The 17,053-nt window shown below is 45.4% G+C and overlaps 1 protein-coding gene across 3 annotated transcripts in view; it reads right to left on the bottom strand.

The window, feature by feature from the left end:
• The window catches only part of PSD (pleckstrin and Sec7 domain containing), a 765,102-nt gene that overhangs the window by 627,690 nt on the left and 120,359 nt on the right, over positions 1-17,053 (bottom strand). For all 3 annotated transcript variants that reach the window (XM_073596605.1, XM_073596606.1, XM_073596608.1), the window contains exon 2: positions 1,664-1,753. The gene's annotated coding sequence lies outside the window, so the exon portion shown is untranslated. The remainder of the gene's footprint in view (positions 1-1,663; positions 1,754-17,053) is intronic.

Raw genomic sequence — 17,053 nt, 5'->3', positions numbered from 1 at the left:
CGGAGGAATATCCATTTTTGCAAACACCTAGTGCCGGGACAGGCACACTTACATGTGAGTGCAATCATTACCTTATTGCTTTTATACCAAATAAACTTATACACTAAGACTTTTATCTAGGGCTCCTGTGGAGTCATTTTTATACATCCTAGCTCTATCCTGAGGGACCATTGGAGTGGAGTGGTGTTGGCAGTGGACCAATCTGGTTTTCCAAACGCGCATTTTAAACCATCCTGTAAAAAGGGGTCAAACACCTCTGGTGAGTTGTCACTTTCCCATTGAGCACTCGTGGTGGAAGAACTAGAAGTCACCTTATATAGGAGCAACTTGTTTGTTGTTGGGAATATCATCACAAACAGACTTTATGCTTGCATTTTATTATTTGTTCCTTGATCCATATTCAGTTTTGCACATTATTGTTATTGCTTTTTATGGTTTACCAATACATCCAATCACTTTATGAGCACAGTAGGTGCCGTCTCCTTCATTTGGTCTACACTTTACTATCAGGTGCCTTTTCACCTTAAAGGGGCAGCTACACCTCAGCTCACTATTTTTCTTCACATAGGGCGCCAATCTGTGGCCATTGAAACACATATTTTGCTTCCATGCTCTACACCAATGTTTCTCATGTCCAGTCCTCAAGTACTCCCAACACGTCATGTTTTCAGGCTTTCCATTATTTTGCACAGGTGATTTGATCAGTTTCACTGCCTTAGTAATTACCACAGCCGTTTCATCTTAGGGAAATCCTGAAAACATTACCTGTTGAGGAGGACTGTAGTTGATAAAGATTGCTTTGCACCACGTGTGACATCTGCTAGTTTCTCCTGCTCCTTAAACTTGCTGCAAGTACAGCAAAACAACTGCTGATGTGCAAGAAGTATACTATGTTTCTACCTTCCTCTTTGTCATGACAACACAGCTTTCTTCATATTTTCCCATCTCTGTTCTGTCTCTGTGCTGCCTGGGTCCCCTTTTCTACCCTGCCTTTTTCAATCTTTCCGTGATACTGTGCATGCGCAAGATGAAGAGCATGATGTGTGTAATGTCATATGACATTACATGCACCTGCTGAAAAAAAAAACTCTTATGAGGTCCAGGGAAAAGCTCCCCCCCACCAATGAGTAGTATTTGTATGGCGTATGAGTAAAATGAAGCGCATGACATCAGATCTCACAGTTTAGGTACAAGATTTTCCGGAAGGCAATGGTGATGTTGCTCTGCCTGGGGACATCAGTACGGCCAGGGCTACGTCACATCACAACTGCCTTCAGGGAAACCAGGAAATGGAAGAGAAAAAAAGTAAATAAAGCAATAAAAAAACATTTAAAAAAACAAAAAAAAAATTTTATTTATCTTAGGTGATTTCATATCAGCATGCAGAGATGCATATTAAAGTGAGATTTGCTTCAACGCATGGTGTCAGCCCTGCCTACTTAATTTCTGATGAGATACAAAGAAAAAAACGGACCTCTCCTGAACTTTTCTCCCTTTCTTATCTTATCTCCCCTTCTTGTCCACAGGCAGAGAGCACAGAAGTTATCAGCTCACATGAGTTATGGCAAAATCAACTGATATTTTTGCAGATAAAACATTTTCAATTACATTTATACAATTGGAACAAAATGCTTATCTATTAGAAGGTAAAGCCTTAACTTACCACTTGTATTATAGCTCATATTTCATTTTAGAGTACTGCTAGAAAGGAACAACAAAAGATCCTTCAGTTGAATCAACATCAGCTGTTCACCTAGTGTAGAAGAAATAATTTTAGAATGAATCAAATGAAATACAAAACATACAGAAAAAGGACATGTCACTAGTTTATTGGGGGTTTTACATTAGTTGTCAAAAATTGCTATTTTTAGAGCAACCTCTTTTTGTAGACATGGTGATTAGTCTACATGGCCATTTAGAAGCATTCCTCCTATACGACTCCTTTACGGCAGTCTAACTTCCAACAGTTGCTTCCCTCCTAGAAAATAATTTTCTTTGCTACACACTTTTAACGGCATTGAGCAGAATAGATATGGGGGAGCTGCCATTAGTGATTTGTTTTTGAAAATGCAAGCCCACCCCTGCAGCCCAGACATGCCATTGACTGGTCTCGTTGCTGTCCCTTACTGTGATGTCATGCCACCACTGGAGCCTTCAGGATCTTGCCAATAGGAAATATACACGTCATGAGGCAGCGACATTGGCACCCAAGGAAGAAGTCTCCCTCTCTGCGGCCAAGCAGACAGAAGACTTGGGATCTCGCATGTCTCATAGTTTCATAGTAGGTAAGGTTGAATAAAAGGCAATAGTCCATCCAGTTCAACCTGTGTAGGTGTATGTGTGTCACGGTTGATAATCATTTCCCATATCCCTGCATATTGTGTTCACCAGTAGGGATGAGCTTCGTGTTCGAGTCGAACCCATGTTCGACTCGAACATCGGCTGTTCGCCCGTTCGCCGAATTGCGAACGATATGGGCCGTTCGCGCTAAATTCGTGTGGCGCGTCACGGCCCATAATTCACTGCGGCATCGCAGTGCATTGCTGGCTGATGATTGGCCAAGCATGCACTATGACCCGCATGCTTGGCCAATCACAGCGCCGTCAGTAGAGAGAGCTGTAATTGGCCAAAGCCAGGGTGGCTTTGGCCAATTATGGCTCAGGGGATTTAGTACACACCCCACACTATATAAGGCCGCCTGCACGGCGGCCCTGTGTAGTGTGTGTTCCGGTGTGCTGAGAGATAGAGAGAGAGAGAGACAGTGTCATTTGATTTGAGTTAGATAGATTAGGCAGAACAGTCAGTCAGTTAGCTGCACTTACAGTGTATTGTGTATATATATGCATCCCAGGTGTTGCATATATATATATATATACACACTGTATTCAGTTTAGCTAGATCCGTTTCTGTTATCTTCTATCTAGACTATTTACATTTAATGCAGTGCGTCCTGCTCACAGTGTTCAGCTAGATCCGTTCCTGCTATTTACATTCAGTGCAGTGCGTCCTGCTCACAGTGTTCAGCTAGATCCGTTCCTGTTATCTTCTAGACTATTTACATTTAGTGCAGTGCGTCCTGCTCACAGTGTTCAGCTAGATCCGTTCCTGCAATTTACATTTAGTGCAGTGCGTCCTGCTCACAGTGTTCAGCTAGATCCGTTCCTGCTATTTACATTTAGTGCAGTGCGTCCTGCTCACAGTGTTCAGCTAGATCCGTTCCTGCTATTTACATTTAGTGCAGTGCGTCCTGCTCACAGTGTTCAGCTAGATCCGTTCCTGTTATTTACATTTAGTGCAGTGCGTCCTGCTCACAGTGTTCAGCTAGATCCGTTCCTGCTATTTACATTTAGTGCAGTGCGTCCTGCTCACAGTGTTCAGCTAGATCCGTTCCTGCTATTTACATTTAGTGCAGTGCGTCCTGCTCACAGTGTTCAGCTAGATCCGTTCCTGCTATTTACATTTAGTGCAGTGCGTCCTGCTCACAGTGTTCAGCTAGATCCGTTCCTGCTATTTACATTTAATGAATGCAGTGCGTCCTGCTCACAGTGTTCAGCTAGATCCGTTCCTGTTATCTTCTAGACTATTTACATTTAGTGCAGTGCGTCCTGCTCACAGTGTTCAGCTAGATCCGTTCCTGTTATTTACATTTAGTGCAGTGCGTCCTGCTCACAGTGTTCAGCTAGATCCGTTCCTGCTATTTACATTTAGTGCAGTGCGTCCTGCTCACAGTGTTCAGCTAGAGCCGTTCCTGCTATTTACATTTAGTGCAGTGCGTCCTGCTCACAGTGTTCAGCTAGATCCGTTCCTGTTATCTTCTAGACTATTTACATTTAGTGCAGTGCGTCCTGCTCACAGTGTTCAGCTAGATCCGTTCCTGCTATTTACATTTAGTGCAGTGCGTCCTGCTCACAGTGTTCAACTAGAGCCGTTCCTGCTATTTACATTTAGTGCAGTGCGTCCTGCTCACAGTGTTCAGCTAGATCCGTTCCTGTTATCTTCTAGACTATTTACATTTAGTGCAGTGCGTCCTGCTCACAGTGTTCAGCTAGATCCGTTCCTGCTATTTACATTTAGTGCAGTGCGTCCTGCTCACAGTGTTCAGCTAGATCCGTTCCTGTTATCTTCTAGACTATTTACATTTAGTGCAGTGCGTCCTGCTCACAGTGTTCAGCTAGATCCGTTCCTGTTATCTTCTAGACTATTTACATTTAGTGCAGTGCGTCCTGCTCACAGTGTTCAGCTAGATCCGTTCCTGTTATCTTCTAGACTATTTACATTTAGTGCAGTGCGTCCTGCTCACAGTGTTCAGCTAGATCCGTTCCTGTTATCTTCTAGACTATTTACATTTAGTGCAGTGCGTCCTGCTCACAGTGTTCAGCTAGATCCGTTCCTGTTATCTTCCTACTGACAGGCAGGCTTGTCTGGTTACAGTATATAAAGCTACCTGAAGAAAATTACAGGTGTTCTATTTGATCCTATTAGTACCACGGTCAGGCAGCTAGACTATTTACATTTAGTACTGTGCGTCCTGCTCACAGTGTACAGCTAGATCCGTTCCTGTTATCTTCCTACTGACAGGCAGGCTTGTCTGGTTACAGTATATAAAGCTACCTGAAGAAAATTACAGGTGTTCTATTTGATCCTATTAGTACCACGGTCAGGCAGCTAGACTATTTACATTTAGTACAGTGCGTCCTGCTCACAGTGTTCAGCTAGATCCGTTCCTGTTATCTTCCTACTGACAGGCAGGCTTGTCTGGTTACAGTATATAAAGCTACCTGAAGAAAATTACAGGTGTTCTATCCCAGCTTAGTGCAGCTACAGGCCATTAGTATGTCTGGAAGGCCAAGAAGGAGAGGCAGACAGTCACAAGCCAATAAGAGAGGGCAAGCAGGCTCTGTGTTTAGTGCTGGTCGTGGAGACGGTGCATCCTCATCAGCACGTGGCCATGGGACACGCTTGGCCTTTTTTTCGGCAGCTGGCCGTGTTGAGCCGCAACATGCGGAAGACTTGGTCGAGTGGATGACCAAGCCGTCCTCATCCTCCTCATCCTCTCTCACCCATGCCCAGGGTGCTTTGTCTGGCAAAGCAGCGGCCTCTTCCCTCAGCTCAATGTCATCAGTGACTCCTTCCCTAGCTCCACCATGTCCTCATGAGGATTCCCTCGAACTGTTTGACCACAGTGTTGGGTACATGCTCCAGGAGGATGCCCAGCGTTTGTAAGGCTCTGATGACGATACTGAGCTCGATGAAGGCAGTAACATGAGCACGGACAGAGGGGGTGCCCAAGAAGGACAGCAATCTGGCAGTCATGCTCCCCCTGCTGCAGCATACTGCCAGGTTTGCTCCAGTGATGAGGAGGGAGGGGATGATGAGGTCACTGACTCAACGTGGGTGCCTGATAGGAGAGAGGAGGAGGAGGAGGAGGAGGAGGAGGAGGAGGCGGCGGCACATCACCAACGAGGCAGGATGCCCTCCAGGGGCCAGCCTAAGGGCAGCACATTGACTGCATCACACCCCAAAGCTCCACATGTGCAGGGCGCTGCAGTCTCTGCGCGTTATTCAAAAAGTTCTTTGGTGTGGGCCTTTTTTGAGACGAGTGCATCAGATCGCACCGCTGCTATTTGCAACATATGTCTCAAGCGTATCTCGCGTGGCCAAAACATCTCCCGCTTGGGTACCACATGTTTGACCAGACATATGTTGACCTGCCATGCAGTTCGTTGGCAAGCGTATCTAAAAGACCCACACCAAAGAACAAAGAGGATCTCTCCTTGCTCCTCATCAGCTGAGATTTCCAACCCCACTAGACCTTCAGTCCTCTCTGAGACCTGCAGTGAGAGGAATGAAGGTGTAGAATTAGGTGTGTCACAGCCAAGTACTTGTGGGCAATCTGCTTTTGGTACACCGACGTCAGATTGTACCAGGCAAATTTCCCTGCCCCAGCTGCTGCACCGCCGAAAGAAGTCTGCTCCCAGCCATCCACATGCCCAGCGGTTGAATGCTAGCTTGGCAAAATTGCTAGCACTTCAACTGCTGCCTTTTCAGTTGGTAGACTCTGCCCCCTTCCGTGAGTTTGTGGAATGTGCGGTTCCTCAGTGGCAGGTACCCAAACGCCACTTTTTCTCACGGAAGGCGATTCCGGCTCTCTACCGGCATGTGGAAGGCAATGTCCATGCCTCGCTGGACAGGGCGGTCAGCGGTAAGGTGCATATTACCGCTGACTCATGGTCCAGCAGGCATGGACAGGGACGTTACCTAAGTTTCACGGCGCATTGGGTGACTCTGCTGGCAGCTGGGAAGGATGCAGGACAAGGTGCAGTAGTGTTGGAGGTTGTTCCGCCACCACGCCTCCAAAATGCTGATTGTGACACACCTCTCTCCTCCACCCCCTCCTCTTCTTCTTCCTCCATGGCCTCTTCCTCGGAACCAGCGGTGCTCCGTAGGCGTTCAAGGGGCTACGCAAGTACGCAGGCCAAAAGATGCCATGCGGTGCTTGAGCTGGTGTGCTTGGGGGACAGGAGTCACACTGGGGCAGAGGTTCTGTCAGCTCTGCAGGGGCAGGTTCAGAGGTGGTTGACGCCACGCCAACTTAAGGCAGGAATGGTGGTTTGCGACAATGGCACCAACCTCCTCTCTGCCCTCCGACAGGGACAAATGACCCATGTGCCCTGTTTGGCTCACGTCCTTAACTTGGTGGTGCAGCGGTTCTTGGGCAGGTACCCGGGCTTACAGGATGTCCTGAGGCAGGCCAGGAAAGTCTGTGTGCATTTCCGCCGGTCATATAATGCCAGTGCTTGGCTGACGGACCTCCAAAAGGAGTTTAACCTGCCCAAGAACCGCCTAATCTGTGACATGCCCACCAGGTGGAACTCAACGTTGGCCATGCTGCAGCGGCTGCACACGCAGCAGAGGGCCATCAATGAGTACCTGTGCGACTATGGCACCAGGACACGGTCAGGGGAGCTTGGTTTTTTTTCCCCACGCCAGTGGGCCATGATCAGGGATGCATGCACTGTCCTGTCACCATTCGAGGAGGCCACGAGGATGGTGAGCACTGACAGTGCATGCATCAGTGACACTGTCCCCCTTGTCCACCTGTTGGAGCACACGCTGCGTGGAATAATGGACAGGGCACTTGAGGCAGAACAGAGGCAGGAAGAGGAGGACTTCCTTAGCTCTCAAGGCCCCCTTTATCCAGACAGTGTTCCTGCGTGCCCGCCGATCACACAGGAAGAGGACGAGGAGGAGGAGGAAGAAGATTGTGTCAGTATGGAGGTGGAGCCTGGCACTCAGCATCAGCAGCAGTCTTTAAGGGATCAGTCCCAAGGAACACATGGACTTGTACGTGGCTGGGAGGAGGTGGCTGCGGACGTTGTTGTCCTTAGTGACCCAGAGGACTCCGGACCGAATGCCTCAGCAAACCTACGCTGCATGGCCTCCCTGATCCTGCAAAGCCTGCGTAAGGATCCTCGTATTCGTGGTATCAAGGAGAAGGACCAATACTGGCTGGCAACCCTCCTTGATCCACGTTACAAGGGTAAGGTTGCGGACCTTATCTTGCCATCGCAGAGGGAGCAGAGGATGAAACATCTTCGGGAGGCCTTGCAGAAAGGTCTGTGCAATGCGTTCCCAGAGACTGGGAGGTTACAAACTCCTGTTTCTGGACAACGTGTTGCTGAGGCTTCGGTCAGTCAAAGAAGGAGCGGTGGAGAAGGTGGCCGTCTGACCGATGCGTTCAGACAATTTTTTGGTCCGCAGCCCCAAGGTATGATCGGTTCCAGCAACCATCGCCAGCGTCTGTTTTACATGGTGCAGGAATACCTAGGGGCAAGATCAGACTTGGACACCTTTCCCACCGAAAATCCTCTGGGTTACTGGGTCTTGAGGATGGATCACTGGCCAGAGCTTGCACAGTATGCAATTGAGCTACTGGCCTGTCCTGCATCCAGCGTTCTTTCGGAACGCACATTCAGTGCTGCTGGAGGCGTGGTAACCGATCACAGGGTGCGTCTGTCCACCGACTCGGTCGATCGGCTGACCTTCATAAAAATGAATGAGTCTTGGATCACCACCAGCTACCAAGCACCTGATGCTGATGTAACCGAATAATTTTTTTTGAAATCTCAGATCCCTTCAAAGACTGCCTATGCTGATGCTGAGTGACTATCCCTGAGTAATTATCCTCTTCCTCCTCAATCATCACGCTGATAGCTTGTAAGAACATTTTTGGTTCTGGGCGCCACCACCAGTGCCTAAGGCACAATTTTTCAGCCCCTGTTTAACAGGGGCGTGTAATTACAATTTTTGATGTAATACTTTGCAGCAGGGCTCGTTCCTGCATTCCAACTAGAGTGTCTGTGAGGGGTTGCAGTGTTGTGGCACCAGCACCAGTGCCTAAGGCCCAATTTTTCTGCCCCTGTCTAACAGGGGCGTGTAATTACAATTTTTGATGCAATACTTTGCAGCAGGGCTCGTTCCTGCGTTCCAACTAGAGTGTCTGTGAGGGGTTGCAGTGTTGTGGCACCAGCACCAGTGCCTAAGGCCCAATTTTTCTGCCCCTGTCTAACAGGGGCGTGTAATTACAATTTTTGAAGCAATACTTTGCAGCAGGGCTCGTTCCTGCGTTCCAACTAGAGTGTCTGTGAGGGGTTGCAGTGTTGTGGCACCAGCACCAGTGCCTAAGGCCTAATTTTTCAGCTCCTGTTCAACAGGGGCATGTAATTACAATTCTTGATCTAATATTTCACAGCAGGGCCCTGTGAGGGCTTACAGTGTTGTGGCCACAGCAACACCTAAGGCCCAAATTTCTGCTGAGTATATAGGGCAGGACCCTACTTTCAAACATCTAACTTACAAACGACTCCTACTTGCAAACGGAAGGAGACAACAGGAAGTGAGATGAAATCTACCCCTAGGAAGGGAAATTCTCTCCTGTAAGAGTTAATATGGGAAAACAATTTCTCCTTTCCACTGATGCTTTCCAATCCTTGTTCCACAAAAAAACCCAAATTTTCAAAAAACATTTTTCATTGGGACAAAAAAGTGAGGTGAAATCTTCTGAAGAGGAGGAAAGACAGCAAAACAAATGTCACAGGGGTGATAACCCTTCCCTATGTTTTCCAAAAAGCTTAGAAAAGATTTTTTGGCTGGAGCTAAACACGTTAAAAATGTTCAAAATTACAAACAGATTCTACTTAACAACAAACCTACAGTCCCTGTCTTGTTTGCACCGCCTGTATACTGCTGTTCAGAGTATATAGGGCCTGGTGGCCCCACACCTTTCCTTATTTTAATTTGGGTGCGGGGTTCCCCTTAATATCCATACAAGACCCAAAGGGCCTGGTAATGGACTGGGGGGTACCCATGCCGTTTGTCTCACTGATTTTCATCCATATTGCCATGACCCGACATGACATTAAACCCGCAAGCAGTTTTAAATGAGATTTTTTCCTTTAAAAATGACATTTGGTGCAGGGACTGTTCTAAACATGGGAAACACGCGTCACTTTACAGGCATACTATAGACACCCCCCAGGTACGATATTTAAAGGAATATTTCACTTTTTTTTTTTTTACTTTAAGCATCATTAAAATCACTGCTCCCGAAAAAACGGCCGTTTTTAAAAGTTTTTTTTGCATTGATACATGTCCCCTGGGGTAGGACCCGGGTCCCCAAACCCTTTTTAGGACAATACCATGCAAATTAGCCTTTAAAATGAGCACTTTTGATTTCGAACGTTCGAGTCCCATAGACGTCAATGGGGTTCTAACGTTCGTGCGAACTTTCGGTCCGTTCGCGGGTTCTGGTGCGAACCGAACCGGGGGGTGTTCGGCTCATCCCTATTCACCAGGATGCACGTCCAAGAGTCTTTTAAAAATATCAATACTCCCCGCTGACACCACCAATTGTGGAAGAGAGTTCCACATCCTTATCGCCCTGACAGTGAAGAATCTCCTACGCAGCTTAAGGTTAAACCGCTTCTCCTCCAATCTCATTGTGTGGCCCCGTGTCTTCTTACACCCCCTGAGACTGAAAAGTTTCCTTCGTATGCTGGGGACACCATTGAGGTATTTGTATACTGCTATCATATCTCCCCTCAAACGTCTCTTCTCCAGGGAGAACAAAATCAGTGCTTGCAGTCGTTCCTCGTAATTGAGGTCCTCCACTCCACCTACCAATTTAGTTGCCCTTTTCTGGACTCTCTCCAGGTCCACCAAGTCCCCCCGGAGGATTGGTGACCAGAACTTGACGGAACACTCCAGATGTGGCTGGACCAGAGTTTTATAAAGTGACAGGATAATCATTTTATCTCTGGTGTAAATTCCCTTTTTTATACAAGCTAATAGTCTGCTGGCTTTGCTTGCTGCAGCTTGGCATTATCTGCTATTGCTCAGTCTGTCTTCTACCAGGACCCCCAGATTTTCCTCCATCCTTGATTCCCCCAGAGGTTTTCCCTCTAGTGAATAGTTTGCATTTATATTCTTAATCCCCAAGTGCATCACTTTAAATTTTTTAAAATTAAACCTCATTTGCCATGTAGTTGCCCACTCCATTATTTTATTCAAGTCTGGATTCAGGCAAGAATGTGGGCAAGTTAGTTTAGTTTACATTTTTTTTTCCTGAAAATTTTATTGATATAAATATATATATATATATATATATATATATATATATATATATATATATATATTGATTTATTTATATTAAAAGAGCCAGAAAAAGAGTGCAATACTCTGAGGGGGCAGCATCCAAGATGCCCCCTAAGCCAAGTTAACTCAAGAGCATTAAAATAAAATATAATTTGCTAAGCTCTACCATCTAGCAGATTAGCGTATTCAGCTGTGAATCTATCATGTAACCAGCAGGTCCAAGTTGTAATGTAGTCGGTTATTCTGTCTTGAGTGGTATGTATCAATTTCTTCATAACTGCAATTTTGTTGGTTCTAAAGGCAGAAGGTTTTTTGTTACCTTAAAATGGTTGTAAACCTCAGTCATAAAATCTGAACTAAGCAAATATATCTGTAGTGTTTACTTGTCTATCTCCACAGCTCTAAGTGTGTTTCTCTCTAGTGTTTCGTTTCTCTGTTATCATTATCAGCATGAGTCACTTCTGAGAAGTTTTCCGACACATGAGATAAAATTTGTGAAGGGGAGGGAGCTCAGCACACAGCTTGTCTATTCAGAACACAGCTCTGTAGCCTCCCTTTAGTTCTGTGCCATGCCTGAAAGGAGTGTGTGTCCCTTTCCTTTAATCAGCTCTCACACACTGTAACTGCAGCTCTCCGCCCCCTCCTCTGGGATACTGAGAGACCCAGAAGGAATTTATAACAATTCACCACTTTTGAATGGCTGTAGAGAAGAGGAGACTGCAGATAAACAAGTAAAACTTATAAGAGGATTTAATCTCTGTGCATCACCTAAGGCTATTCAATTCATTGGGTATCCCAAGTCAATTCCCATTGACTTGGGAATTGCATAACATTCCACTTCTTTCCCTTAAAAAAACTCTTTGGTTGCTTTCACAGTATGCTTTGGGTCATTATCCCTCTGCACTGTGAAGCGCCGTCCAATGAGTTCTGAAGCATTTTGCTGAATATGAGCAGATAATATTGCCTGAAACACTTCAGAATTCATCCTGCTGCTTTTGTCAGCAGTCACATCATCAATAAATACAAGAGAAGCAGTTCCATTGGTAGCCATACATGCCCACGCGATGACCGCTTAAATGCATTCTCTGCATTAAGGTAAAAAACCTTCTGCATGCAGCTCTCACCCCAGCCTCCCCTATACTTACCCGAGCCCTATCTCTATCCAGAGATGTGCATGAGAGCAGAGACTCTCTTGGCTCTCTTACTCGCCAGTGGTAGCAGTGGTCCCAGCCAGTGAAGAGGGAGAGGGGGGTGGGGCTGAGCCCCACTCTGTGTGTCAAAGGACACATAAAGCGGGGCATAGGAGCAAGCACGGTCGAGTGCCCCCATAGCAAGCAGCCTGCTATAGGTGCACCCAGGAGAGGAGGATCAGGGCTGCTCTGTGCAAAACCATTGCACAGAACAGGTAATTATAACATGTTTATTATTTTAATATATTAAAAAAAATGTAATATTACTTTTATGTGGAAAAACCATTCTGCAAATCGTAGGGGACTGTGATCTTCTCCAATGAACAGGGACACATAATCTGGCCGCATTCACCATATGTATCGCTAGAGATTTAAATTACCAATGCTTGGACATCCTGGTATGGTCTAATAAGTATTGGGCAGGAGATAAATCCAAGGAGTAACCCGACAGACAAAATGTTACAGTGTACCTCCTCCCAGAAAAGGCACAAAGAGGGGCACTGCCACCAAAGAGGGGCACTGCCACCAAAGAGGGGCACTGCCACCTCTGCATTGCAACATCAACATTTATCAGTTGCTTCAGGATAGAATTTGTGTATTGCAGAAGGGCGTTCAATACCACCTGGCTCTTAATTTGAAACAGTTCTCTTGTACATTTATATTCAAAGAGCCTTTTGGTGATTATCATGTCGACTGAATACCACTCTTCCTCCAACAGTGAAGCCCCCCCAGGTCTCATTTCAACTTGAGGCTCGCAGCATTCCCATATGAAGAAGAGTTTCGGAAAAAATTAAGTTAGCTGAAAGAAATTATGTGCTTTTGGGGAATATTGATTTGAAGGGGCCAGGGTTCCTGGCATAAAGAGCTCTAGTTGCCGGGACATTCAAAAAGTGCCCGATTTAAAAGTAGGTCCACAAAGGTATCAAATGATTAGGTGAGAGAGAAGGTAGCACCATATAATCCAAGAAGTGGCCCTTATCAAAAAAATGACCAGTCAACATGTTAAGTTTAGACCAATATTTTTCCTAAAATTTTCCATTTAGCCCAGGGAGAATCTGGATTATATCTAAGTGGCAAGAGAGGATCTATAGCTGAAGAGACGAAGGTTGTATTGCATGCAAGTTGAAAAATGCTTAGCATAGGACCTATGAGTGGGTGAGTTTTTTAGAACTCGGAAAGAGGAGGCCGACGGTAACCATGAGGCATTGTCCAGTGGGAGTGTTGAGAAAGATTGTTCCAGTGATATCCAGTCTTTCAACGGCTGATGCAGGGACCAGTCCAAAATTCTCATCAGATGGCAGGCTGATGTCTGGAAGGCCAATGCCTCCTCTATGTTTTAGGGAGAGTCAGGAGTGCAAAGCCTAATCTATAAATTCTCCCCTACCACAAAAATATAGTCATTATGGCCTTCAGGGAGGAAAAAAGGCCAGTGGGCAAAAAAATAGGAACTGTTTGAAGTACGTAAAGTTGGCGAGGTAAGACATTCATTTTCACAATTGTGACTCTCCTGAACCAGGAATAATAGGATTTTTCCTAGAGCTTACCTGTAAAATCCTTTTCTTGGAGTACATCACGGGACACATAGCAGCTATAGTAATTACTACCTGGGTTATAGTCCACCTATAGGTGAATGGACACTGGCACACCCAAAAGACAGGAAGTCCCCCTCTATATAACCCCTCCCATACAGGAAGTACCTCAGTTTTGTAGCAAAGCAATTAATATCCCAATAAAGTGGGGAGGGACCTCTGTGTCCCGTGATGTACTCCAAGAAAAGGATTTTACAGGTAAGCTGTAGGAAAAATACTATTTTCTTTATCATACATTACGGGACACAGAGCAGCTATAGTAATTACTATCTGGGACGTCCCAAAGCAATGCCCCTGAGGGGAGGGAGACACACACAATGCAGATCGCCATCAGACGTGAGGATCTATATTGCCGCCTGCAGCACACTGCGCCCAAACGCAACATCTTCCTGCCGCCTTACATCCATTTGATAAAATTTTCTAAATGTATGCGCTGATGACCAAGTTGCGGCCTTGCAAATCTGAGCCATAGAGGCTTGATGACGCACTGCTCATGAGGCACTCACTCACCTGGTAGAGTGCGCTCTCACGCGAAAGGGTGGGAGTCTTCTTTTCAACCCATAAGCCTAAATTATAACTTGGTGAATCCTCTGCAAAATAGTCAATTTTGATGCTGCCTGCCCCTTCCTGGGCCCTTCTGGGCCGGTCTTCCGCATCTGAGCTGTCATTTTCAGATAGACTCTGACAGCACTCACCACATCGAGAAAATGCAACAATCTCTTTCGCTGGGCAAGGTTCTGGGAAAAAAGAAGGCAGAGTGACATCTTGGTTCAGGTGAAAACTGGACACCACCTTAGGCAGAAAAGCTGGATGAGGACGCAACCCTACCTTGTCCTGATGGATAATCAATTATGGCTCTTTACAAGAAAAAGCTGCCAACTCTGACACTCTCCTTGCCGAGGTCACTGCGACCAAAAAAAAAAAATGTCCTTGTCAAAAGGATCAGAGGAATATGCCGAATAGGCTCAAAAGGCTGTCTCTGCAAAGCAGCCAAGACTAGATTTAAATCCCGGGGACACAAGGGCAGCCTAACTGGTGGAGTTATACGAACTACTCCTTATATAAAGGCCTGGACCAAGGAATGCGAAGCAATTGGTCTTTGAAAAAATACCGATAAGGCCGAGATCTGGCCGTGATTGTACTCAAAGCTAGCTTCATTTCTACCCCTAACTACAGGAAAGCAAGAATTCTTCCTATGACATACTTTCGGGGGTTTCCATTTTTTGGCCTCACACCAGGAAATATAGGACTCCCAAATCCAAATTCTATAATAAATAGCCCTAGAAGCTGGTTTCCTTCCATTTATCAGGGTAGTTACCACTGAGCCAGAAAGCCCTCGATCCTTTCAAATCTGGGCTTCAATAGCCAAACCGTTAAATTTAGCAACTGTAAGGCAGGATGCAATACTGGACCTTGCGAGTGCAAGTCTGGACGGAGTGGAAGGGACGCTTGAGAGGGAATATGATTTCAATCTATAAATACCGTACTGGTGACCCCGCAATAGAGATAAAACTTTTTCGGAAGGGAGTTTAACAAGACACGTGGCCACTCATTCAAAATTTTAAGAAAAGAGGTTTAACCTTAAACTATGTAGAGGGTTCTTTACTGTAAGAGTGGCAAGGATGTGGAATTCCCTTCCACAGGCAGTGATCTCAGCGGGGAGCATCAATAGTTTCAAAAAACTATTAGATAAGCACCTGAACTACCGCAACATACAGGGATATACAATGTAATACTGACATAAGTTGGACGTGTCTTTTTTCAACCTCACCTACTATGTAACTACAGTCAGGTCCATAAATATTGGGACATCAACAAAATTCTAATCTTTTTGGCTTAACCACTTGCTGACCGCCACATGCCGATGTACGTCCAAACTTTGGCGGCGGATATCGTTATGGCAGGAGCTAGCTGCCATAACCCTGGTATCCCCGTTTGTGTGTGGTGGTTGGCTTTCAGATAACAGTGGTCCCTGCAGCGGATTCGCCGCAAGATCACTTTTATCGGTGGCGGGAGAGACCCCCCTCCCGCCGCGATCCGGTGCCCTCTGCCGCTTACCGCAGCCGCCAGTATCGGCGGAGACGATCGCGTCCGTCTCCCTTCTGTGCCTGGAGACAAGAGAGGCTAAGATGGTGCCCACTTGTCTCCATGACACTGCTGGGCGGAAGCGACGTCAAAACGTCACTTCTGCCCACGCCTCTTAAAGGCACATTTTTTTCAATGTCATTTTTTTAAATTACTTTTTTTTTTTTTTTAATTGCATTTTAGTGTAGATATGAGATCTGAGGTCTTTTTGACCCCAGATCTCATATTTAAGAGGTCCTGTCATGGTTTTTTCTATTACATAAATGTTTACATTCCTTGTAATAGGAATAAAAGTGACACAATTTTTTTTTTTTTTAACAGTGTAAAAATAAATAAAATAATGTAAAATAAATAATAAAAACAAAACAAAACAAAAATTAAAAACCCCCCATCCCGACGAGCTCGCGCACAGAAGCGAACGTACACGCAAGTAGCGCCCGCATATGAAAACGGTGGTCAAACCACACATGTGAGGTATTGCCGCGACCGGTAGAGCAAGAGCAATAATTCTAGCACTAGACCTCCTCTAACTCAAAACATGCAACCTGTAGAATTTTTTAAATGTCGCCTATGGAGATTTTTGAGGGTAAAAGTTTGACGCCATTCCACAAGCGGGCGCAATTTTGAAGCGTGACATGTTGGGTATCAATTTACTTGGCGTAACAATACTCTGTTTCCCCGAAAATAAGACCTAGCGTGATTGTCGGTGATGGCTGTAATATAAGCCCTACCCCCCCAAATAAGCTCTATTTAAAGTCCTTGTAGGTCTTATTTTCAGGGTGGGGCTTATTTTCGTGGAAACAAGGTAGGGCTTATTTGGGGAGTAGGGCTTATATTGCAGCCATCACCGACAATCACGCTAGGTCTTATTTTCGGGTAAACAGGGTATATTTCACAATATAAAAAAAAAATTGGGCTAACTTTACAGTTGTCTTATTTTTTTATTCAAAAAAGTGACATTTTTCTAAAAAAAGTGCGCTTATAAGACCGCTGCGCAAATACGGTGAAAAAAAAAAGTATTGCATTGACTGCCATTTTATTCTCTAGGGTGTTAGAAAAAAAAACAATATATAATGTTTGGGGTTCTAAGTAATTTTCTAGCAAAAAAAACTGTTTTAAACATGTAAACACCTAAAATCCAAAACGAGGCTGGTCCTTAAGTGGTTAATGCCCTGTACACATGGTCGGATTTTCCGACGGAGAAAGTGCGATCGGATTGTGTTGTCGGAAATTCCAATCGTGTGTGGGCTCCATCTGACTTTTTCCATCCGAATTTCCGACACACAAAGTTTGAGAGCAGGCTATAAAATTTCCAACAACAAAATCCGATCCTTTAAATTCCGATCGTGTGTAGACAAATCCGATGCACAAAGTGCCACATATGCTCAGAATAAATTAAGAGACGAAAGCTATTGGCTATTGCCCCATTTATAGACCCAAAGTACGTGTTTTACGTCACCGCGTTCAGAACGATTGGATTTTCCAACAACTTTGCGCGACCGTGTGTATGCAAGACAAGTTTGAGCCGCATTATAC

The sequence above is a fragment of the Aquarana catesbeiana genome, linkage group LG08, assembly GCF_042186555.1.
Source record: "Aquarana catesbeiana isolate 2022-GZ linkage group LG08, ASM4218655v1, whole genome shotgun sequence".
Lineage (NCBI taxonomy): Eukaryota > Metazoa > Chordata > Amphibia > Anura > Ranidae > Aquarana > Aquarana catesbeiana.
The sequence above is the reverse complement of the archived record's forward strand: the minus strand, read 5'-3'. Positions and strand labels throughout refer to the sequence as shown.